Source organism: Magallana gigas, chromosome 8, assembly GCF_963853765.1.
Source record: "Magallana gigas chromosome 8, xbMagGiga1.1, whole genome shotgun sequence".
Taxonomy (NCBI): domain Eukaryota; kingdom Metazoa; phylum Mollusca; class Bivalvia; order Ostreida; family Ostreidae; genus Magallana; species Magallana gigas.
The window spans coordinates 46,319,342-46,346,533 of NC_088860.1; the positions used below are offsets into that span (position 1 = coordinate 46,319,342).

The following is a 27,192-nucleotide window of genomic DNA, read 5'->3' on the forward strand; positions in this document are numbered from 1 at the left end:
ACCATAATGCTTAAAAATATGAACTCTGCTTAATAAAATGGAAAACCAATACCCATCATACAATTTCCCCATGTTTTTTTTTTCGCTTAATACCCTTATTTGTATGAAGATTGTATTGTATAAATACTATAGATATATAAGTATAATTTCACAAATCACTTGCTATCTACTGATAAAATTGACTTGTCACACCCAGCAGCATTTGACTTTGACGCTTTGACTTTGCACGTGTTATGTAACATCGCTCTTTACACTTAAGGGGGATTTGTGGCCATCTTGTACATTTTAGGATAAGAATGTAAACATTTTTTGAACTGGCTTGTTTCGGCCCAAAACTGACCAAAACTGGTACCAAAAGAATGAAATGCAAAAATATGAAGTCCTACAGGTCACATTAATCTCTCTTAAGAACACGAAAATCCCAATCTAATATTTAGAACTTCTGTGTCTATGGAGACATACTGGCGCTATTTTTAATAGGGAAAAAATTAAAAAAATCAGTGTTGAATTTGATTACCATCTCTATACCTGTCAAATGTTTATTTCATTGGGTTTTTTTTCGGTTCTTTAACTATAAAATAAGTACATGCCTTTTGAAAGTGGGATAGGGGTCCAAAAATGTGATTGTCTTAAAATTAAAAAAAGTATACATTATGGTTCTATGGAAATATATCTTCAGTGTATCTCCAAACACACAGACAAGTATATCTTGTTGGAATTGGGGCCATATTTAAGAATAAGGTACACTTTTTAAGGCAAAATTTTAACTTAGATAAGCAAGCTTTGACAAATTTCACAACAAATGTTGTAAAGAGGACACTGAGAAAACCTCTCCTTTTTTTTCAGATTTTTAAAACTTCAAAAAATGTCTGCAGCTGCGCAGTTCGACAGTTGTTTTAAGTGATTAAAAATGCAGTGTCCTGTTCTTGTATGCATTATTTGCATACAAAACAACATACAGAGTCCCATTTTTATATCTTTTATTTGTTTTTCTATCTTTTGGCATCAATTCAGGTTAGAAGAACAAATGCGAAAAGTCTGAACCGTTGAATTGTGTAGGATGTTCTTACAACACGGTATTTTCGAGCTCTTTTTTAATTTACTGTTGATTCTGACCTCAATCAAGTTCTCATTTCTAGCAATCTAGCTTTCTGTTGAGATGTCTTTTCATCGGCAACCTAAGACGCTTCAAAAGAATTGTGAAAAATGTAACCAGGCAAGAAGTGATATCCACTAAATGACCAAGTTTTACGACCAGTCATTATTACTGCATCTTCTTTAACCTCTTGATAGATAGGTGGAATTTCGCTGTTTCAACGGTAAAACAGTCAAATTCGTTCCAGGGCCAGATGAGTTTTTATGTTTTTCGTTTTTATGGTGTATCCTGTAAGTGGGTGTTGGCATTAATCACATATAAGATACACAGCTGTAGACTTTAACTCAACGTCCAATGCAAGCGTGTCACACAATTTCTGAGTCAAAGTTTTGTAAACTATTTATTTCATATTGTCGTAAAAGGTTTAATGAACACATAACACTTTGCTTTAGGACATTATGCAGAGATTTTTTAAATAACTGAATGATTTTAATTCTAAATTGAACTCACTTTTTAAAGATACTTTAACATTTGTATTGCTTATCATAACAATATGTGTGGGTACCATATCTATTGAAGTAGACTTGTGACAAAGTACTTTTTAAACAATTCATTAATTCAAGGGAAATATTCTAATTTGCTAAAAGAATACCTGATTGTTCTGAAGTTTATTTGATAAATCTCTTAGTATATTTTGATAAAACAAATAATTTTATGAGTGCTTTGTTGCATTTGAATTAGTAAAAACCGGAAGTACTAAAGGACAATACAAAATCATGTCAACCCATGTGAATATCATTTGTAGATCATGCATTTTCTCCAGATCCTGCAGATAAGATTAATATGAAACATGACGTATTTAGGCATATATCAAACATCATTCATGAACACAATGAGCTTAGATATGTGAATTGTTGGACCGACGATATCCAAAAATAAGCAGTCAATGCTTAAGAACAAACGGCACACACAAGTTTTCTTATTTCTACATAAAAGGTTCAATCTAATGAGATGCATTTATCCTCCACCTTGTAATAAAGTTTAATATCTTTATCTGTTAGGGCCCCTTTTAAGGTGTCTGGATAATTATTAACACAGATATAGTTTGTTTTAAGCGGCGTGGTCATAACCCGCCATAATATATCCATGACATTCCATAGAACATCCTTTGAAACATCGTTTGTCTTGCTACAATGACTTTGAATCCTTACAGAATATGTTTCCCTCTTGAAAAGTGCAAATTCCAACAATGATTACTTATAAGGAGGGTGTTGATTAGTTAAAAAAACAGAATTTGATTTTTCAAACTATAGGTGAGGAAGGGGAAACGGTACCTTGGAACAGCCTGCTTTTTCTACCTTGACTGAAAAGAAACAAAACTCTTTAAAGAGATAACATTTTTTGTATTTGCCCAAACATTTTTTTCCATTTTTGTTGAAAAAGAAACGGGTTCGAGCTAATTTTTTAGTTATGTATTGATTTCTGTCGTGAATACAGGATTTTAAAAAAAAATAAATGCCAAAACGTCCACTCAACTGTAAAAAACGACTTATTGTAACTAGGTTGATTAGGCGCGCAAGGCGTATCCTCGTAAAGCTGTGTAACAGCCCTTACAGTTATCGACAAGAAATATATACATTTGCATACGATTCTTTATCTGAACCTGTAGAATTGCTGAAATGTTCAGTTCTTTGTAAATGACGTCACAATTATTATCACACGAAGTTATTGTTTGAGGTTTCATTATTCTTAATTCGAAAGCACGGTTATTTTAATAATTTTGAACAATTTGCCTTTCTCAAACGTAAGTATTAGTAATTAACAGTAAGTTAACAAGTTAAGAAAATATTACAGTTAAAATGAAATGTGACACAAAAAACAAAACGGTATATTATAACGTTGATGCTGATCTCTTGGTCCACTCCATTGTAAAACCATGAAGTGAATTCTCTGAATTGAACAAACAGTCGACCTACTATAGTCAAAAGTTACGAACATAAAATAATATTTATAAACATTACATGAACAATGAACGTTCATTTAATCTGAGAAAAATTAATATACCTAAAAGGCGTGATGACGTTTATATTTGTGTTCATGGCACATGAATTAGCTAAGTGTATTCAGATTAGATTGAATCACGTGCTTCATAATACTGATTTACATTGCAAACAGAAGGCGAAATTAACACTTAATGGAAATATTTTTATTTTTTTTACATTTAATTTTACAAACATACATGTAAGTTGCAGATTATACGCAAACATAATGTTTCAAATGTTTTTCACCTTCTAAAATAAGTTTGAAACGGGGTCTTTATTGACCTTATTTCATAACTTTTATCTATTTCCTGATTATCTGCAACACTATGTCTAAGTTTTTTTCTTACAATCAAATTTTTTATGAAGGTTTAATTATAGTTGTGTGTTTTCCTTATTCTTTTTCTGTTCTCTTCTCTGTCAATTTCCTCTGTTACATAGAGAAAAAATTTGACATTCACTTGATTTCTTCGAAAAATGATTTAAGAAATAAATGACCACTTAAGGCATATAAAGATCAACAAATTATAATGATTCTAAAAATAAAACAACTCCTAATTTTTAACTTTAACTGTCTTTTTTTCGTTTAATTAATTTAATAACTTGTAACTGAGCTAACCACGAAAATGATCTTAGCAAAACACTTGTTTTACCTTAAAGATAATTGAAAATCAATTTTATGCTTATGACTAATCCATTCTACCAGACTCTGCTACAATTCACTTCTAAAAAATTAAATATGATTAAACATTTAAAAAAAGGTTTTTTTCTCTCAAAATGCAGTTCCAAATCCGACAAAACGCTCAGAATCTAAAGATATTGTGGAAGAATTTCCATTTCCTAAATCCTGTTAAAACGCAAAAAAAGAAGAGTTTGCATTAATTTGTGCTGGTTGTTATTAAGATTTCCAACTCATGTCACAAACACATTTCTCAATACGGAACTCCTATCTTTGTGAGGATTGTTTTGTTCTACACGTGTAAAAGTACGTTATTAGATTTCTACAAGATTTTTTAGTATAATGTTTTACTTTGAAACAGAATTAACTTTCATAAACTTAAATAGACGACAATTTTGTTTCAATGTATTTGGATTTTTTTAAAAATAATAAACAATGTTTTCGAATAAACAAACAATCAATAATAGCGAGCGCAGCTCGACGGCGCGTAGCGCCGGCGAGCGAAGCCAGCTCTAAGAACCAGTGTGCGCGGGAAAAAGAACGAACTAAACCTACAGTTCATCAAACAAAATTTTTTGTCTACGTCCCATAATGCTCTCTAATGTTTTCACCCGTGGTGCTATGCCAAAAATGTCCGACTTTTCACTCGTAATTTACGATGTCTTAAAGTTTAAAGACACGTTTTGAGTACCGCACATGCTTTGGCGAGACTCAAAAGCTTCCATATATTGTACGTTCGTAATTGAGTCGAGAAACGTAAACAAAGACGACTAAAGTGATGGATGACGTCACAATGCTCTCGCGCTATATTTTCCGCGATAAATTTATAGGTGGATCAAACATCTTTAATGCGTGTACTATCTATTTCAGTATAGACTGCGATACCTGCCTCATTGACATATGATTTGTTTTTATTTTTTTTATATAGAGATTATATAAATATATACTAGCAAGATACTTTACTGTCATATCGATCCATTTTTAAGCTAATTGTGCATGCATGTAAGTAGACAGATAAGTATATGAGTAGGAAGGAAATAAACAATTGGACATTTTGAACTATAGTCCGTCCCAAGTTATTGCTTCCATCAATTTTTGATGATTTTTAATAAAAATACACATACCTGTGAAAGAAATACAACTGAAATCGATGAAAAGGAATATATCCAAGATATCTTCATTAAACAATTATCCCTTTTCACTAATAAAATTTCACAGGAACAAAAACAATTTTCTTACGGAGATTTGTAATGGGAAATGTTTACATCTTTTCTCCATTTGGAACATATTCGGAATACTTCGCGCAATTTTTAAACATTATCACTCGGGCTTATTTATGGCTGATGCAATGCAAAATCTCCGTTAACTTTCAATTTTTGCCTAAAGCGGTAGAGGGGGTGTTTCAAAACAGATAATCTGGACATTAATTACACAAATTACACAACCTACAAACAGGGACCGGGCTCTCTCTCGCTCTCTGGCTCTCTGTCTCTCTGGCTCTCTCTCTCTCTCTCTCTCTCTCTCTCTCTCTCTCTCTCTCTCTCTCCCTCTCTCTCTCTCTCTCTCTCTCTCTCTCTCTCTATCCTCTCGGGGTAGGGGGTTGCGCTGTATGTATCATGACCATTAAAATTAGTACCTTTGGCATACTTTTTGTACAGCAATACTCTCTCAAACATTCTTTGACATTCGTTGATACCTGAATAACACTAGGTTGACAATGTTGCAATGTTTGTGTAATTCTTGCTGCGCTCACCAGAACGGTAGCACCGTAAAACATATTAACGATCTTCTTGACAAAGAAAATATTTTTTTAACGTTGTGAAAAAATTTACGGAAAAGTTTTCAAATACAATTGATAAATGTTGCAGTATTTTTCAATACAAAGAAAAACCAAAATTCCCTACACATCCAAAACTAATATGAATGATTGAACACTTTTTAATTTGTTTTAATCTTTGGAACAAACAGCACACACAAGTTCTCTTCCTGCAACATAAGGTGGACATTTCAAGGAACCACAACGGGCCTCTACCAGGTAAAACAGTTTTCCATCTTTATTGCTAGCGCCGCCTTGTAGGGTGTCTGGATGACTGTCAATACAGGTGTACGATGTTCCAGCTGCCTGGGTTGGGTGCCCCGCCATAAGGTAGCCCTAATATTCCAGCGTCCATCCTTTGTAACACGTTATTCTTGCTTCAATGAAAATGAATACTCATTAAAGAATAAAAGCAAAGAATGTTATAATCTAAACATTTGCAATTTCATCTTGAAATTAGATTTTTAAAAAATCTCAATATTTATAAAGTGCATTATTTGATTTTGTTGTCTTTATAAATAAAACTTCGCTCGTTCAACTATTATTAACTTCTTTTCTACTTTTATTCCTTTTATTTAAAATACATGCTACCAAAACACATTTTTTTATGACTGAAAAAAATATTGCAAAAAAGAATATATTTCAAATAAAGAATAAGTATACACGTAACACATACATCTTTATCTTTATTTGTCATACTCACCTGGAAACATCTAACAACTCTTCTTTGGCGAACAAGACAAACAGCGCACGGAACATCGTGCTCATTAACTGTTTTAATATAACCTGTAAAAGTATAAGTCTCATACTCTGCGCCATAAACGTTAGCTTTGGCCCCATTGTGTCCATCACTATACAGCCCCCATTCTGGGTCCCGCGGTAAGCAAAGAGGTTCAACAGCGGCTCCCTTGTGCGTATAATGAGAGCCTCCAGTAAACCCTGCACAAGAAATTATGGAAAATTAAAAATAGCAGTTTGGAAAATCAATAAACCTTATAAATGAAATTGTTGTTTTTAAAAAACCTTCCTATATCTCCAACAAAATTCCAAATTGCACGGCATGAAATTCAACTTAATGTTGTGGAATCAGTTAATTTCGTGGGGGCCAATTTTCGTTGATTATGAAATTTTTGCTTGTTCGTGGGGATCTAATTTTGTGGATGAGTCAGTTTTCAGTTTCAGTAGGTAAACTAAACCTTTCATAAGTACTTTCGTTGAGGATTTAAATTCGTGGGCGAGGGCTACCCACGAATACAACGAAAATTGAGCGACCACGAATTCTAATGAATCCATGTATTTAGAAATGAATTATTGCTTTCCACTAACCTTTCGTGTACTCCTTCTATGACCTTTTCAATTGATCATTATGAAACTTAGAGATAAGTCAATGCTGGAGATGGATGAATGATAATATCTTCGAGAAGAGAATTATTTAAGATACACAATAATAGTTTTTATTACCTGAATAGACTTACTCGGCATTGGAAGGACATGCTTTCTTTCCCCATCTAGTGTAAACTACACTACTGTTACCGGGGTCTGTTAAATGCCAAATGAATTAAGATTTTTTATGATTTATATTAACGCTCCTAAAAATTATATAATAAAGATTAATATTTTACTTACGTGTATTTAATTTAGACTTCATGTTTTCTTTAAACTCCTTCATGGATTTTTCGATGACGTCAGTAAAACTTTTGAATTCCCGCTTTAGAGCCTCTATTGGTATGCTCCTAGAGCAGACGACAGTTGTCCTGTCAGATAACCCTGTAACATGTCTTTACAACTTCCGGTGTTTGTCTCAGCTTTTGTTACAGCAACGAGCAATATCAGCATAAGGATGTCCATCGTCCTTGGTAAAATTTAAAACCAGGTACAATGAAAGAAAATGTTTTTTATCATACATATTAATTATTTAATTGGGCTACCTCTACTTCTAATGCGAAAAAAAATGTTTAAAAAATACAATGGTTTTTCTACTTCATGGAACTGTGAAATCTATGTTTTCTTGCGTTTCATGAACATAATGAATATAATACATGCAAGGGTTACCTTTAAAACGTATTGGCAGATGTTCTGTCTATCGTTTGTTCGGAAACTCATATTTATATGAATAAAGATAAAGTTGTTAACATTTCATTCACTTTTCACGAAATATCGTAATTAAATTGAAATAAGACACTAAAAATCGAAATGTAGGTTATTATGTTGCTGCAGATCTCGTGATCAAAATCATTGTAAAAAGTAAATCATTTCATTTCTTCGTTAGCTCAAAATCAAAAACAAAAAATAACAATACCAGTTATTAATTGATATATGTTTCTATGTAAGCACGCGGTTATTTAAGCTGATAGATAAGTTTTGACAAATATAACAAAAACGTTTTCAGAAATTTTATCATTTTTTTCAAGTTTTTAAATATTTGCGCTTTATTTCACTTTTAAAACCTGAAAAAGAATTTTAATACGTTTTAATACTGTTTAAAAGAACAAAAATTTAAAAAACCAAATGTTGATTAGTCTTCCAAAACAGTTTACGACGACACGTGCATATGGATTAAGTAAAATTATTCAATGAGGTGTTAAACTTTAATTTATTCAAACTTAAATGTATATATGTCTAGATATTAAAGTTTCAGATTTTTGTTGTCGATTCCACATTGTGTGTGGTTATTCATCTAAGTTTTATTGGAAATCAATTGAATGTGAAGAAAAAATTCAAATGAAAAAAAACATATAAAATCAACGCTATAATCTTAAAAAGTTAAGAATTTCGCTTGTCAGATTATTATGTTTCAGATGGTTATTGTCGATTCCCCATAACTTGTTGCTATTTATCCAAGTTCTACTGGTAACAATGGAATGTGAAGAAAAGTTCAAATAAAGATATGAATTTAAAGTCAACGCTGAGATCTTGAAAAGCTAAGGCTTTGGCTTGTCGGGTTTTTTTTTCATTTCATGTGCACTTATAACAGAACTCTTATTGCTGTTGTCATAATGCTAAATTCCCAATAAATGGATTTTAAACTTACATACAAATCTAAAACTGCTTGCTGGTCAATTCAGAAATAAATAAGTTTAAAACTTCATCAGAAGACTAAGGGCTTCTCAGAGGATTTGATCAAGTACCAACCAATTTCTTATCCCGGTGAACTAAATAACAATGCTATTTATTACCTATATATCTAGGATATCTCTGTTACAATTTCCATATATTTCTGCTATTGACTTTTAAAATTCAAGATATACAAATCTTTAATAGCAAATACTAGTATTTTTGAAAAATTTCTTTTATTTTCATTTGCTCTGCTTCATAGCAGTTGAACTTTGGGTTATTTCCATAAAACGGATTTTAAAACAACACCGTACATGAATAAGAAGCGTATGATTTATCATACACTTTAACTTAACTTTATTATGTAATATGTTCAGACTGTCAGCACGTATGGTTTTCAAAAATGTAATCTGACAGTATCAGACAAATGTACGCCCTCATGGTAAAATTTTTGTGAACATTGTTGGAAATCAAGGTTCTATAAGCACTGTTCCTTACGCTTTACTATAAATGGTGCTAAGGATTTGGTAATTTATTTCGAGCGGTCTCGCCGGCAATATATGATAACATATGTCTGTAGTAATCTCGTGTGAGTATCAAGGGCCATATGAATTGACTATTTGGCAAAACTGTAGATTAGCAAAAGTTGATTTTATAAATTTGTGCAGCCTAAGCAACGCCATAATTCCAATTCTATTGCCCCTACAATACAACATTGTCCAATCTGGATGCCCTCTTTGTTAAATGGTATTTCTAAATGTGGGTTTTACGCCATTCCAGACAGTGTCACTAATGTGATTAAGGAACAACCAATGAACCAAACCGTGGTGTGGGAACCTTATAATTTATTAGAGTGGGGTTAGAATGCGAGACTATTATTGTTGTTAACACATGCATGCATCACAATTTAATATATTATTTGAATGCGTTAGAATTTCCATCTACTTTTTTGACTTAATGTCCTCCTCTGATTTCTGTTGTAAGTACAGATGTGTAGCTACACCTATTCTGAAGGAATGGAATTTGACAGATTTATGTAGTAAGGATGTTAACTGATACGTAGTAAGGTATTAGCACTCAGATGGGGTTTTTACCTGAGATAAGTTTAAGCTATATTTTTAATATTTCTGTTTACAGAAAACATTCTACACGTGATCTAAAAAGACAATAATTCCGGAGGTAAGCGTGCTGAAGTCTTGTCTGCTCGCATACTAAAACCATTGGTCGTAAAAGAGACGTGTCACGCTATGATTAGGAAACTTGGCATTCAATTTTTTGAAGAAAAAAAAGTTGTCAGTGTTTATGAGTTATTTATTAGCAATAAATTGATCTGCCAAAACAGATGCCTAAAAGAATTGGCACTTATTCAAAAATTGTAATATCTTTTTGTATATCTGGATCCCATGAATCAAAATGATTCTTGAAAATTGCACTTTCACCGCAGGAACCACAACTAGCGATAAAGGGATGTAAGGTATCATTATCAGACCAAGATCATTCTGGGAATGGTGAGGGCCCATTGTATTCGTCGAGAATTGTAAACCAGATTCGATCATCCTCTTTTCGAGAATTTTTAAAACATAAACAAGCTATTAAAGAATCCAAATGACATGCATTTATCAAAATAGTAATTTCTGAAATACACATTCCAAAAAGTGGAAAGTCTAAAAGGTAAATAGGTAAAAGTCTGAATGCGCTACACAAATCAATTTTGCTAATCAGTGCCTCGTAATCATTCTCTTGAATCCGTGAAATGGTCTGATCAACAGAGGCGTAAGACACTGAGCACAATATTTTTTTTCAATATGCTCTTTGACGTATTGTCTAAGGGCACTGGCGTATTTGAAAATAACTTCAACAGGGTGACACCTATATTGGGAAAGGGACCTGATATCCTGCCTAAAGTAATTTCTTTTTCAATTACAGCTAGATGTATATCCACATGTTAACTCGTAAACTTCATACTTTTGGATTGTAATATATCCGTGGGATTAGCAAGATATTGTTGTAGACCAGAAACATCAATGGAGTTGGACCAAGGTGTTTAAAATCTTGATCTTAGTGACTGAAATTGCCCTGGACGTTGGACGGGAATAATTCTGCTGTGCTTTTTAAATGGGGATGGGGCTTTGACGATATGTGTTTGGGTCTACTGATTTCATTCTACAATGAATACAATGAATGCATGGAAATGACTTGTTGAAGTGCATTCATACATGCTGGAATGAACACAGGGGTTTGGGTCAGGAACCTTTGAAATTATAAATCAAAACAATTTTAGTACAGATGTTTGAAGTTGTGGAGCTTGTTGGACGTGACTCTCCATATACAATACCCATAACCCTGCATCGATAGAGCCAAAGAAAAATTAAGTGATTTTAGACATTTTGAGACGAACTGCTAGTCCTATTAAAGCAAATTTGCCTAAGTATCACGGCTACATCCTTAGCATATTTTACAGATCTTTTTCGTTATTTCAATTTAATGTGCAACTTTAAACGTTGCTTTTGTTTTAATAAAAACAATTCTTATTTATAGAGTTTACTTTTTTACGACAAAGCTAGTACTGAATGACAACACATGTGGACCAATTTACTTATGTAGATTACACAACACGTAACGTTCAATTGAAGCTTTCTACGATGATTTTCATCACACGTGGGGTTGATTTTTTTAATCAACATTTTAACGAAATAATAAAAGATAATTTTTATTCAAATAAAAGACAATTTATACGTCACACTATGAGTCCGCTATTTTAATTGATTGTATTGATATAAAATTTAAACTTTTAATTTGGTAGCAAATTTTGCGCAAAGAAAAGATACTTCCATTGACTTCAGATTTTTCTATAATTTAAATACACCTTTATTAGACTTTTGAACTTGTCTTTAAATCCACAAGATTACAAGGTAACAAGCATAGATTGCTCTTGCAAATAATTTAATTCTTGTTATAACGACTTACATAACTGGCTAAACAAATTCATCTTTATACTATTCTATAATTTCTCTACGTCATAGTATGATGTGCGTTTAAATCAAATTAATCCGCTCGACGTTTCATTTAAATTTTGTACAACATAACGTTTATTGAATAATGAACTTAATTCTGAATTAAGTTGTAGAAAATTGAATTATAAGGAATACATTTAATTTCTACTTATGTTATGAGTATTACATAACAAACGAGACATTTTACTTTTTAATAACAATATATTAGACGCATTTAAGTTACTAGAAAAACTGATAAAATACTTGTGGCCGTTTACTTTTTACGATAAACAGCAAAACCCAGCGAAATTAACAACTTAAATCAATGATTACGTCAAATAAATCTTAATATCATTATTGAAACCTGTAGCTGCAAACCTCATCTAAAAATAAGACTGTTTATTTTTTTTTAATTATATGTTATAGCCAAATTAACATAATGCAAAATGTTACCATATTGAGTTTGAATTTTAGAATATTACGGATTTCCGAATTTGGTTTTGTTTTCAGAATTTTCGTGGGTGCACGAGCTGTTTATTTTTTTCCTAATCCCTGTGCTGAATACCATTTACCATGTTTACTATGTTTGTTTCCACGAGAGAAAACTTCTAAGTTGTTAATCACATCGTCACTTCACATGTTGTTTCATCAGATTATATAAGCATACTAGCTGTTTTCAATGATTGAATAAAGATGTGCATTAACAACAAGTTGCCTCTTCATTGATCGTTATCAGTGCAGTATTCATAGATTATTTCAATAATATTAATCGTGTTAAGATATATTTCTACTATTTTCAGGATTTTGATTTCTTTTTTCCTTTTCTTCCTTTTTCCTCTTTTTTCCGATCTTCATTTTTTTTTCACTTTAATTAGTTTAGTTTTTTAAAATAAACTTTTTCTAAGAATAAAGATTGTCTTTCTTTCTTTTAAGTATTTTTACTCTCAAAATAAAGTTCAAAACACGACACTATCTAAAAATGTTAGAATTCTAAACTCGTCCTAAATCCTGCTATAACGCCAAAAAATAGTTTGTGTCAATTAGTGCTGCTTGTTATTAATGTTGGCGATCACTAACTCATTTCTCAATCGACGGTTACGAGGATGGTGTTTTTACACGTCAGTATGTTATTATAATATTTCTAGACGGTTTTCTAGAATATTCTGCTTTGAAACCGAATTGACATATAGAAACTTATACTGATGACAATTTTGTTTTACATCTATTTGCATGTTTCAAAATTGTTAAACAAGTTTTCGAACTATCGAGAGTATAGGTCCAAAGATTCAGTATTTGCAATATTCTTGAAAAATTTTGAAGCAAAGAAAAGCAGATTTTAACGTTGTAAAGATTTTATGGAAACGTATCACACGTATCAACAACAAAAAAACATGGCCGTATTTTTCAAAACAAAGCAAAAACTAAATATCCCAGACAATGAAAACTATAATATAAAAGATTGAAAACATTAGTTTTTCATAAATATTTATTATGTTTTAATTTTTTGAACAAACAGCACACACAAGTTCTCTACCTGCAACATAAGGTGGACACTTCAAGGAACCACAATAAGCCTCTACAAGGGAAAACAGTTTACCATTTTTATTTGTAGCGCCGCCTTGTAAGGTATCTGGATGACTGTCAATGCACGTGTATGATGTTCCAGCTGCCTCGTCATGGTGCCCCGCCATAAGGTAGCCGTGATATTCCAGCGTCCATCCTTTGTAACACGTTTTTCTTGCTACAATGGCAATGAATCCTCATACAATATGTTTCCTTAATCAAACTATCTAAATGCAAGCAAAGAATGTTATTGTCCAGATATATGCATTACATTGTGAAATTAAATTTAGAAAATTATTTTATTGTTTCAAATAAACAAATAAAAAAACTTGAATTCCTTTTTTTTTCTTTTTTATTTTTATCTAAATATGTATGATATCAAAACATATTATTTTGATTTTTATGACATAAAACAAAAACATTGCCAATATGCATATATAGAATAAGCATACACGTGTAATATACATCTTTCTTTAAATTTGCCATACTTACCTGGCAACATCTTAACAACTGTTTTTTGGCGAACAAGACAAACAGCGCACGGAACATCGTGCTCTTGAAGTGTTTGATCGAAACCTATAAAGCTATAAGTCTCATATTCTGCGCCAAAAACATAAGCCTTGGCTCCATCGTTCCCATCAGTGTACCTCCCCCACTCCGGATTCCTCTGTAAACAAAGAGGTTCAACCGCTGCTCCTTTGTGTGTATAATGAGAGCCTCCTGTAAACTCTGCGCAAACAGTTAAGAAAAATTTAAAAATAGCAGTTTGGAAAATTAATGAATCCTCCGAACGAAATGTTGCTTTCAAAAATAACTCCTATATCAACAATAACATAATACGGCAAAATATTCTGCTAGATAATAATTAAAATGTGAACTCTTGTTTCAAACTCACCCTTTGTGGATTCTTGCTATTGCTTTTTCAATAAATTATAATAAATACTTGAGATGGGTATGTAGTACAGTAAAATTTTATAGGTTTTTAATATTTTAATTCCAGAAGATTGATTTCTTCATTATTATTGACATGTTGTAATCAATTTGTTTCTTTTCAGGAATTTTACTATTGCAGACTTTGATTTATTTAATTACATAACAGAAAATGATTTATCAGTGGTGAATAAATAAATTATTTAGTTGAATTTATTTAAAGTGATATTTTGTGTTTGTTTTTATTTACATTGGTTACTCCTCTTTGGAGTATACCTGTAGACTCTATTTATAGCATTTATTTGAGTGGTCACTTAGATCTGGTCATGTGATTGGTTTATAGGGGTACTTGTATTTCTTCATTCTGACTCCTGAATTTCATGTTAAGAGGCTAGCCATGCGGTTTTAACTGCCATATTAGAATTTTAAAGTTGTTCTTTATTTTATTCATCTTTGAAGTATTTTCCTGCACTTAGAAGGTTAGTTCTTTTAGTACTGTATTACAGTGTAATTAGGTTTACAATTTGTGTAATTATTTATTTATCTATTTCCACTTCTTTTCCCGCTTTGAATGAATGTTGGAATGTTTGAGATAGAATGAGAGGAGAGTGAATGGCTTATGTGAGTTGGTATTTGTATGAATGCAGTCAATAATTATATAAAGTAATAATCTTCAAATTAAGTTTATCAGGTGTAAATAATTGTGTTTTTCTTAACAAATTTAAAAGCTAGGAGAAAGAGTGTGAGTGCATTATACAGTACCGATCAGACCCAACCTAACAGAAAGTAAACCTCAACTAAACCCAGGGTTTACTCTGGGTGTACTACAGTGGGCCCAGAGTAAACCCAGAGTAAACCCCAAGTAAACCCAGAGTGGACACAGAGAGTAAACCCCGATCAGAAGCAGACGCTACATGTGTATTCGGAATATACAAGGGGCAGGAATTACAGGCAGTAGGATGATAAGATAAAATACAGGTCTGATTCAAACTTCAGTGCGTATAGTTGACTCCAAATGCAATTCTCGAGTAGACCCAAAGTAAACCCCGAGTAAACCCAAAGTAAACCCCGAGTGGACCCAAATTTTCAAAAAGGAAACCCAAAGTAAACCCAGAAAGTAAACCCGGGGTTTAGTTAGGGTTTACTCTGGTGTTAGGTTGGGTCTGATCGGTACTGTAATTATAAATTTAACAGTTTGATAATGCTTGAATATAAATATCCATACATTTCAAAATCATATTTCTTTCACATTTAGTGTTGACACACACTTACACATGACCTACATGTAACTGGTAGAAGTTTCCATGACCTTCGCATCTCATGGGAAGTATGATATTATATGTATATATGATATGTTTGTTTATATGAATATATTTTCATCTCAATGTTAAAAAATATATAATATGGACAGAACTTTTGCTACATTTGAAATAATGGTTGCAAATGCATTATAGTTTATATGCATAACTTGGTTATATGATTTGTTCATGTAGTTTTGCATGAGTTATTTGTTATTTGAAATTTATTTAATTTGTGTTAAACAGAAACTTTGAGTTGAGCATATTTATAATAAGCTAATTAGAAAGTTTATTGTTAATTTGAATTTGCGTTTAAACTTTGGAAAATTGTTTCGTTGAATTTTATCTTTAACTTCAATACAAGGTCATGCATGCAGAATTTGCATCAAGAGTTATCGTTCTTGTATTTACTGTATTTTATTATATTCTAGGGTCGGGAAGTTTTATTCTGTAATTTGCCATACACAAATAAACCTACAATATCCCAATGAATGGAATTTCCTGTCTTTAATCCACTCGGTTTCAGGTATATGATAAAAATGTACAAGATAAGGTATCTAAAAGTATCTACGAGACTAATAATGATTTACGAAAAACAGAAATATTTTTCCTTACCTGAATAGACTGGGCGCCTGTAAAGTGCGAAACGAAATCGAAACGAAACGAAACGAAACGAAATCAAACGAAACGAAACGAAACCAAACGAAACGAAACGAAATCAATCGAAACGAAACGAAATCAAACGAAACGAAACCAAAAATCGAAACGAAAGGAAACGGAATTTAAAGAAAACTAATATCAATTTTGACTACATAAAAGTGAAAATAAATTCATTGAAATAATTTTTTGAACCATTAAATATAACTACCTGTATGTTTCAGATTGGCAATGTAAATTTTTAAGCCGATTATCCGAAATTTGCAAAAATTATATAATTATATAATAATTTGATTTCGTTTCGTTTCGATTGGTTTCGTTTCGTTTCGTTTGATTTCGTTTCGTTTCGTTTCGTTTCGATTTCGTTTCTCACTTTACAGGTGCCCGAATAGACTAGCTCGGCATTTGAGGGGCACGTTTTCTTTCCCCATCTGGTGTAAACAACACTACTGTTACCGGTGTCTGTAAAAATGACAATTTCATTTTAAAATATTTTATAATCATAAACAGGTTCTGAAAATGTTAGGATACAAAGTACAATCTTTTTAACATGTATTTACTTTAGACTGCATGCTTTCCTTAAACTCCTTCATTGATGTTTCGATGACTTCAGTATACCTTTTGAATTCTCGTCTCAAAGCTTCTACTTGGTATGCCCCTAGAGCAGACTACAATTGTCCTGTCAGATAACCCTGTTACATGTCTTTACAATTCCGGTGTTCGTCTCAGCTTGTGTAGCAGACACAAGGAACAACAGCATTAGGACTTCCATTGTCTTGAGTCGAATTGTAAACAAGTAACAATTATAAAAGAGACATTTTATGAACATATTAAAGATCGACCAACAGTACTGTACTTGTATTGCAACAAGACAAAATATTATTTGTTTGGTAATGCAAATTAGTCTGTTTACATAAATTATCTTGTGTTGTATTTTATCAGCAAAAATCATACAATACATACAACGTTGTAACAGGAAAAAAATAAATTACCTTACTTCCTATAAATATGATTTGAAAAGTTAAACATTATCATGATTAAATTGAAATCTGAAACTAAATACTCCCATGCTGATAGTAATATCGCGGTTCCCTAATTGTAAAAACGTGTGAATTAACCCAAATGATTATTTATCATGAAAGGAATTCTAGAATGCACGCTGTCCAATAGTCTTCCTTTCTACGACACAACTGGTATAAAAACGACAAAAATTGTTATGTTTTTATGTAGGTCACAGAACACTTCACGTTGCGGTTTACTTAAAATCACATTTGTTTTCAATGAATTTTTCTTAAATCACAATCGTTTTCAGACTTGTTTTTATTCAAATAATAGATAATTTAAACGTGTCGGGCAAAGTAAGTTAGTATGACAGATAAATAATGAGTCAAGCAGTAAGCAGTAATTTGGAAGGTGAAATTTACAAGGAATGTAAAACATTTTAAAGAAATTAATTTGCCACATACTTAATGAATTTGTAGTAGGTAGTATACGATCTTAAAAAAAACCATTAAAATTGTAATGAGTGTTTTGCAGTATGTTTTAATCATTTGGATTTGATTTTTTAATGTATAAAACAACATATCGATTTTTAAATTTTGACAGGCTTGGTTATCGTTCTTAGTTATCTTTTCAAAAAAAGTCATATACAATATTGCGTTGTTAATGACATACAATAGGGTATGTATATAACATTAATTTATGGAATTTATCGACAAAATGTCAGACTTGCATCGTAAAACAATCAATTGCTATAAAGGGTTAATTTTGACATTCCTAAAATTAAAATAGGGGTTCACATTCAAAAAATGTTGTATCATCAATATGAGCAACATGAACCTGGTTATCATTTTAGATGCATTCTTATAATTATGTTTTGGGGTTTTTTTTTTTGTAAATGCATTCAACTTATGAGATTGTTGATATATAATTGTTAATATGGTTTCACATTTTTGTTTCCAATCTAACTGTAATTTGCTCTCCCTATCAATTTAAAACAAGAAGTAATCATGATGCTTTTCTTGTTCATATCTTTAAAAGTCAGATTCATTTAGATGAAATGTCATTATTTCTATAACAAATAAGCAAGCTATACATACATATGGAAACATTTAACGTATTCTAAATTTGTTTTTAGGAACAATACTTTTGAAAACTTAAGTGACAACAATACATACATACGGAAACATTTAACGTATTCTAAATTTGTTTTTAGGAACAATACTTTTGAAAACTTAAGTGACAACATATTAGATTAATATTCTTTCCACATATTTCCAAATGTTTTTCTGCGCAGGACTAGTTTTTGCAAAATGCCGTGTTTATCTCTCAATTGCTATAATTTGAAATTCAAAAATACATTAAAATGGCTTATTATAACACCCCTGTAAGGTAACATAGCAGAGATAAAATGCAATGCTTTATTGTGTAATACATGCACTTGTTTAATATTAATGTTCCCTATTTGTGGTCTCATTTTTACGTTGTTTTTTTGTGTTTTTTTTTCCAAACTTACAACATAATAACTTAAAACGTGCAACCCGCTTAAAATAATGGAAACATTTTAAATTTCACGTTTTTATGTTCTAGACCCCCATGAATATATATTCTATATAAACACTCTATTTTATTACAAATCACTATTAATTTAATGGCAGTGCTGGCTGAACAGGAATCGTCACTTACTGCACGTGATTTTTTGGTATTTTACCTATGCAATCCTCAGGTGGCATTGCTTTATACATTTATACATGTTTATTTCTGTTTGAATAATTGAATGCATCAAATTCCTAAACTTGAACGTTTCTTGTTTTGAGATGTTTAAAAATAACCGTTTTCAAAGACAAGTTTTAAGAAGAAATCATCAATTCTAGTAGGAAAAAACAGCATGTATAGAAAAAGAATTGATAGGACACATAATGTGAATGAGCGGACATCAAATATTATACATAAACAAAATAAATTTAGCTAGGTTTGGTAATAAAGACTGTAAATATTATCTGATTTTCCTGACAAAATAACTATTACAATAAGCGAAGTTTACTGCATGATAAAATAATAAATCAGAAAGACACCGCAGACATTAAATTCTGCAAACAAACATGTACCTATTCTAAAAATAATTCACAAAATTAAAGTACTCAAAGTACAGATATCAAAGTACAGGCTCAATTGGTATGTATTGAAAAAAAATTTATGCTATGGCATTATTATAGACTAAATAGACACATTGAGTCATCATTAATGAATTAACTGAATTTATTTTATTAGAAAGTATTTATAAAATTACAGAAAAGTTGAGTAACATGTGATGTTCAAATTTATCTGCTGTAAACTTAAATGACCAAGATTCATGCTATACATTCTTCGTTCTCTTTTAAGTTGGAACTACATGTACATTTTTGTGCGGTTGTCCAGTCAACATCTGGTACCTTGCACAGTAACTGTAGCTTATTCATTGCTAACGCAGTGAGCCCGGCTAAAAATACAACCGCTAATTGTCTTGAACATCAGCCTAATATTCATACGGAAAATACACAGTTATTATTCACAAGTATTGCGTCTTGAGTTTGTTTAAATAAAAATCAAAACAATTTATAACCCCATGAAAATTTGATCATTAGTTTATTATGTATTTTAAATTGTTTTTTTTTTCTTATCTCGGAAATTAATAATGAACCCAAATTCATGCTTCTGATATTTCCTTTACCTCCAAACTTGCTAAAACTCACCATTTACGTGATATACCTATATCTATATACGACTGACCTAGTGTACATATACATCCCTACTTCAAACTTTACTCTTAAGGATACGGTTTCCAAGCAAGACATACATATGTACACTCTAGAATCTAAAGATGATTAGAGAAGACATTCACACTCGTCCTTAATTAAAGAAAAACCCACTCAATCGTACACAAATTAGCAAAATAATTGTGCCAATGTTAGCTAGCCATTATTAAAATACACGGATCACATACAGCTCAGTACAAACTCTCCTGTTGGCAGAAATTGGTTTAATTATCGTATCAATATTTTTATTATCATTAATAAATTGTTTTGAGTGTTTTCTGCTTTTTGGTATCATAATTGCTATTTTTTATTTTGATTGCTCAATAAAATTTACCTGTGTGTATACGAATAAAATGAAATCGTCTGCAACCTGTTTTGTAATTTTGTGGCGTTGTTAAGCCCTTACAGAAGTTCTGTTTAAAGAAAAATTATATTTTTAACACTTAAGGAACATTTACCAGACAAATATTTCCCTATACAACTATATACAATACTAAGCTGTCAGTTCTTCAATGTATGACAAATTACATCCCTTAAACATATCAAAACAAAAATCCGTGAAATCATTCGTGTGATTTTTTCAAAATTCAACATTTTATTCTTTTGAACAAACGGCACACACAAGTTCTCCCCCTGCAACAAAAGGAGGACATTTCAAGGAACCACAATGAGCCTCAACAGGATAGAAGAGTTTACCACCCTTGTAGGTAGAACCACCCTGCAAGGTGTCTGGTTCCGGCTAGATGATTTTTACACCCCGCCATAAGGTAACCATGGTATTCTAGTGTCCATCCTTTGTAACACGTTTTTCTTGCTACAAAGACATTGAAGAAAAATTATGGTTAGGACATATAAAATTTACTTAAAATATTAGGAAAATGCAATTACTGTACTCGGAATACATATCAACTCTCACAAGTCCATAAAAACATTAAGGACGTTGTTTACTCAAGGTTTGAGTTCTAAAATTCGGATTGTTATAAAGTTCAATGTCATGAGTAAAATTTGTTCTAAACACTAAAAGTTTTCATGAAATGAATTATTATTAACAAACCATTTAGTATTTTTACTATATTATGCAATTAGGCTCAAACAAAGTTTTACTTTTAGCAAAACAGAGGAAATTCGGACTAAAATTTTCAGATTCTATTTTTCACTGAAATATTTTTGGTAGTACTGTCATATTCAAAGTGAAGATTTTATCTTTTAGTCAACATAATTTTGCACATTTTCTGCTGGTTTTATCTCACTATTTAGTTTAGATAGTCGAATGGCACACACTACAAAAATATTGAAAACTGCTTCAAAACGATAAAATACACCATATCTCAAAATTTTGATCATTGACCTCATATAACTTTTATGCCTGCAGAGTAAGGTCAATATACCTAGTTTAATGCTATTAATGTTTTAGTATTATCATCATTCAGTTTTTTGTAAAATTGAATCAAAAAAGGTAAGGAATTTGAAAACTGATAGAGGAAATTCGGACTGGAATATTCATAAAAATTGTGAATGAAAACTTAATGCTTTGTGTCTGTTTAGTGTCACTGATATTCATAAACTGTATTTAATTTTTAAAAGAGTTTAGCAATTTGTATTATTTTCACAATTAAGAAAAATTCAATGATACTCAAAAAGTTTTGGGGACTTTTCTTAAAATTTAAAGAAATAGTCAATGGCCATTATCTCAAAAAGTAGGTCATTGACCTACTTTTTTGAAAGTGAAAAATAGCACTACCATGATAGGTCTTTAATGCACAATAGATGGTTTTTCATTATCATCAGTGGAATTTTTTTTCATTCTGAGTAAACGTATACCTTAAATCATATTTTTTATAAGTTTAAAGTTTTTATTAAGACTAGTGTCATTTTAACTATTTTAACTATTCTGGGTTTGATTTGACAGCTGTTTTTTTTTATTTTGTACAAAAAAAAATCCTGATGTATAATATCTCATTATAAATGTAATAGATGAGAAAGTGGTTATTAACAGATATGAAAGCAAGGTTTTGTATGAAAATTGACACTTGCAATAAAATATTCATATCAAAATAAGTCAGGTGGGCGTGGTGGTTTTTTGTTGGTTTACCTTAATACATGTAAGTAAAATATCATATCATTTTCAGGAGCCTTATTATAAATTATGAAAACATGTTAATTTATTGGCATTTTTACAGACCCCGATAACAACAGTGTAGTTTACACCAGGTGGGGAAAGAAAACGTGCCCTTCTGATGAGCAGCTAGTCTATTCAGGTAAGGAAAAAATATTTTCGCGTGTCGTAAATAATATTCTCTTCTCATAGATATTCTTATTTATCTATCTTTTTCTATCTATTTATCTATCTTACACCCTTTTTTAGACGATAATTAATCATCCTCCTAGGCACCTGATCCTACCTCTATCTATTTGGAGGTCAGTGTTGCTCTGCTTTGAATTTGTATTTCGTTTTAAGGGATATTTGAGATGGTTCAAGGTTTGTTATTGTCTTTTTTTCATCAAAACATAATATTTTCATTTTTATGACAAACGAAAATATTGCCAATATACAAAGATAGAATAAGCATACAAGTGTTACATACATCTTTATCTTCATTTGCCATACTCACCTGGAAACATTTTCACAACTGTTCTTTGGCGAACAAGACAAACAGCGCACGGAACATCTTGCTCCTAAAGTGTTTGATCGAAACCTATAAAGCTTTAAGTCTCTTATATTCTGCGCCAAAAACATAAGCTTTGGCGCCATCGTGCCCATCAGTGCACATCCCCCACTCCGGATTCCTCGGTAAACAGAAGGTTCTACAGTTGCTCCTTAATGAAAATAATATGAGCCTCCATTAAACCTTTTTTTTTTTTTTTTTGTAAATTTTATTTTTTCTTGTCATTAAATACAACATATAAACAACATTTTATCAATCAAAATATAATAGATGCGATAATAATGATAATATTAGCATTGACAAAAGTAGCCACAGAACATGTCCTGGTAATAATATAAAATATTTAAATTAGGTCGTATGCATACATCTTTATGAAATGATAGACATATTCTTTTTTAAGATACATTTTACGGTACATGTATATTGCTTTAAAAAAAGAAAATAGTGGTAATAATAATAATAATAATATTAATAAAAGGGTTTATCACAAAACTCATATATGTAAATCCGAGTACTACTAAATAGATTTGAAGAATTCTAACAGAAAACGTAGATATATGCTGTCTATAGCGATCACCACTTCTTCGTAACAGTTCATTCACATACCCTATAGACAGCGCTACTGGAGGACTGGTTTCCTCTCAGTAGATATTTTATCTATAAATGTATAATTTTATATAGTATAAGTTTACATATAGTTATATTTTACAACATACGAGCAAAATCTGTGATATAACTTGCTCTAGATTTGTACTTCAAACTTAAAACAGATGCGTAATTTAACAGAGATGATTTAATATGCGTCTTAAGACCTTCTTCGTTTTCATCTATTTTTTCTAATCTACAATACATTTTATACTTATATATTCTCAATGCTATTAAGGATATTAAAAAATTTAATGTTGCAGTTTTTCTATTGTTTTCTAAGTAAAAACCTATAATAATATGTTTCCATTTAACATCAAAAGAAAGAAATTCACTTAATAACCTCCATATCAATAGCACATTTTTACATTCATAAATCAAATGATAACTTGTTTCCATCTTGTTACACATCCTGCACTCTGGTTTCACATCTACCTTCCATTTACATAAATATGCATTATTACACAATATATTATTAAGCAGTCGGTAATTGAAGTCAGATAATTGTTTATCTTCAACTTCTAAAATTTTACAGACATATATTTTTTCCCATTGTTGAGTATCGTGAATTTCAAACTCCTTCGATAGTTTTGTCTGGTAGCAAGGTTTTGTAAATTTCTTTATAAAATTTTTGTAAAAAAAATTACATTTTTTTCATGCAAGTTATAATAGCCAGTTTGAAAATGAAAATCTAAACCAATTTTCTTATCCACAAATTTTGTATTTGCAAAATCATATTTTCTCACCACTGATTTTAACACAGAAATAATAGTCTTATATTCACATAACCAATTAGATTTATCTTTCAAAACATTGGTTAAACTTTCTAGAGTTCGAATTTTTCCATTATTATCCAGTATATCTTTCACAAATAGGATGCCACTTTTAACCCAATTTTCAAAAAATAATGCATTTCCTTTGTATCGCATATTACAATTGTTCCATATCGGCTGTCGTACTATATCGACATTTGACATTACATCTAATCGGGAAATTTTACATTCATTTAGAGAACAAAGTATTTCTTTATAAAACAGTGGAAATTTTAGATTGTCTACGTTACTCGAAAATTGCAAAACATACAACACATCATTATTATATTTGTTACAAAAACCGTTCAGTTATTGTACAGAACTCCTTTTGATTTCAATATTCTTGGTAACCAGGCCGCTTTTAAATCTTTGGGTTTACTTTCTACATCAATGATACCCAGACCACCATTTCTTACATCGCCGATAAGAGTATTGCGTTTTATTCTTTCTGATTTATTCCATACGAAATTAAATATGAGACGTTGAATTTTCTTTAAGAATTCCTTCCCTGGGAGGCATAAAATAGACGCTACGTATATAAGTTTTGATATAGCTAGTGTGTTAATTATGCAAGACTTTCCAAACAATGTTAATTTTCTGCGTTTCCATGATTCAAACAGTTTTTCCATTATATATTTTCATCCAGTTTTTGTTGTAACATTCCTCTTTGTCATGCCCTATATATATACCAAGACACTTTACAGTATTTTCAGCTACTTTTATTCCATTAATTTCTCTAACTGTGTTTTTTAGTCCACCTAGCAATAAAAATTCCGTTTTATTACCATTTATTTTGGATCCTGCGTGATCACAGAACTCGTGTACTATTTTCATAGTGGTTATAAAAGAAATATCATCTCTTACAGTTATTGTCAAATCGTCTGCGTGCTGAATACTTTTAATTTCATTTGAGTTTATGTTAATACCTTTTATGTTTGGATCAATTTTAATTTTCATTGCTAAAATTTCAGCTACAGAGAGATATAAGAGTGCCGATATAGAACAACCCTGTCTAATGCCACGTGACATATTACATGTTTCAGATAGCCAACCATTATTTTTCATTTTAAATGTTGGATTCCTATATAAAATTTCCACCCATTTCATAAAATTATTACCAACATTGTATTTTTCTAACACTTTAAATAAAAAATTCCATTCGACAGGATCAAAAGCTTTTTCAAAATCTAAGAACACTAGTATACCATCTTCATTTTCTGCATTACAATAGTCAAAAATATCTAGAATAAGCCTAGCGTTTTCCCCAATATATCTCCCTTTCACATAAGCCGTTTGGTTTTCATTAATTATTTTTGATAAAACATTTTGCAATCTTTTGGCACATACAAATGCAATAATTTTATAGTCAGTGTTGGTGAGACTAATCGGCCTGTAATTTTTAATAGGTTTCTTTCACCCTTCTTAAACAAAAGAGATACTATGGATAATTTTTGGGTACTTGTTAATTCCTCCTGATCATATATTTCCTGTAAAGCTGCATAGAATAATGGCCCAATATCCGACCAAAACATTTGATAAAATTCGCTAGATATACCATCAAAGCCAGGAGATTTATCTTTTTTCATCTGAAATACTGCGTCTTTACATTCTTCGTATGAAGGGAATTTATTTAACATCTTTCTATCATCAGCATTTATTTCTAGAACATCTATATTTGATAAATATTCAATAATATTTTTATTAGAAATGTTTTTAGAAGAATATAGACTTGTATAGAAATTTACCATTTCCCCTATTATAGAGTTTGTTTTGTTTACCGTTTCACCGGTGTGTGACTTTAGTTCTCTAATAACATTCAAAGTTTGATTATGTTTTTCTAAATTTAGAAAATACTTGGAATTTTTGTTCACCATTTTCAATCCATCTCGCTTTTGATCTTATCTGTTCCTTTTTTTTTCATCATAAAGTAAATTTAATCTAGCTTCGAGTGATTTCAGTTCCGCGTAGTTAAATTTTTCAGTTGGACCCGTTTCTAGTGCGTCAATTTTCCTTTCAATCAATTTTATATTATCACGAATAGACTTACATTTGTTTTTTGCAAAATATATGGAAAAATCCATTAAACCCGGTGAAAAAAGGTTATGGAAATTTTAAAATGTTTGGAAAAACATAAAATCCTCCAAATCTTTCAAAAATAACTTCAGTATCTACAACAACATTATACAGCAACACCTTCTGCAAGGTTATAAGTAAAATGTAAACCCTTGTTTCAAGCTCATCCTTTGTGTACTCTTTCTATTTCTTTTTCAATGGGTTATAATAAATACTAGAGATGGGTAAATGCTAAAAATGTATAAAAAAAAGTATACAAATGTGTCTACGAGACTAATACGACAAGCAGAAATAGTTTTCCTTACCTGAATGGACTACCTCGGCATTGGAAGGACATGTCTTCTGTGTACACTACACTACTGTTAACGATGTCTGTTAAGATTTCAATTGATTTTCAAATATGTTATAATTTATAATCAGGCTTCGGAAAATTTTATGATAAAAAGGTATAATTTTACTTACATGTATTGACTTTAGACTTCCTGCCTTCCTAAACTCCTTCATTGATGTTTCGATGACTTCAGAAAAACTTTTAAATTCCCGCTTTTTACTTGGTATGCTAATAGAGCAGACGACAATTGTCCTGTCAGATAGCAGCGTAACATGTCTTTACAAGTAGTAAAAGAAGGTTTTGAAGTAGGAAGTATACGATGGTCAAACAAAATGCATTGTGGTTGTAATGAGTGTTTTCAATATGTTTTTATTATTTGGATTTTAATAGATTTTTCAATATACACGACAACGTGACGATTTTTTAATTTTGACGGGCTTGGTTATAGCTCTTGTTCATCTTTGAAAAAAAAAAGAAATACACAATCTTGCGTTGTCAGTAACATACAATAGGATATGTATAAAATAGGAATTATTGATTTAAAATGTACTTGCATCGTATTAAGGGAACAATTACTATAAAGTGTTGATTTGGACATTCCTAAATATCTCGTGAAGATTTATCTTTTCATGGAAAAGGGACTTAACGGTGATATATACATATCGTCAGTATGGGCAGCACGAACAAGACTATCATTTTTTATACATTTTGATGATTTTTTTTAATTTTTATTTTCTTTTTAATTT

General features: G+C 31.0%; 1 protein-coding gene and 1 long non-coding RNA gene across 2 annotated transcripts in view; one reads left to right on the forward strand and one right to left on the reverse strand.

Moving 5' to 3' along the window:
• LOC105339282 (limbin) overlaps positions 1-27,192 on the forward strand; it is a 502,381-nt gene that overhangs the window by 141,234 nt on the left and 333,955 nt on the right. The gene's annotated exons all lie outside the window — the stretch shown is intronic.
• On the reverse strand, positions 16,509-17,105 carry LOC136270545 (uncharacterized). Its single transcript, XR_010708306.1, has 3 exons — positions 17,089-17,105; positions 16,676-16,900; positions 16,509-16,587 (listed from the first exon to the last, which is right to left on the reverse strand). It is a non-coding gene; the product is annotated as an uncharacterized lncRNA (long non-coding RNA).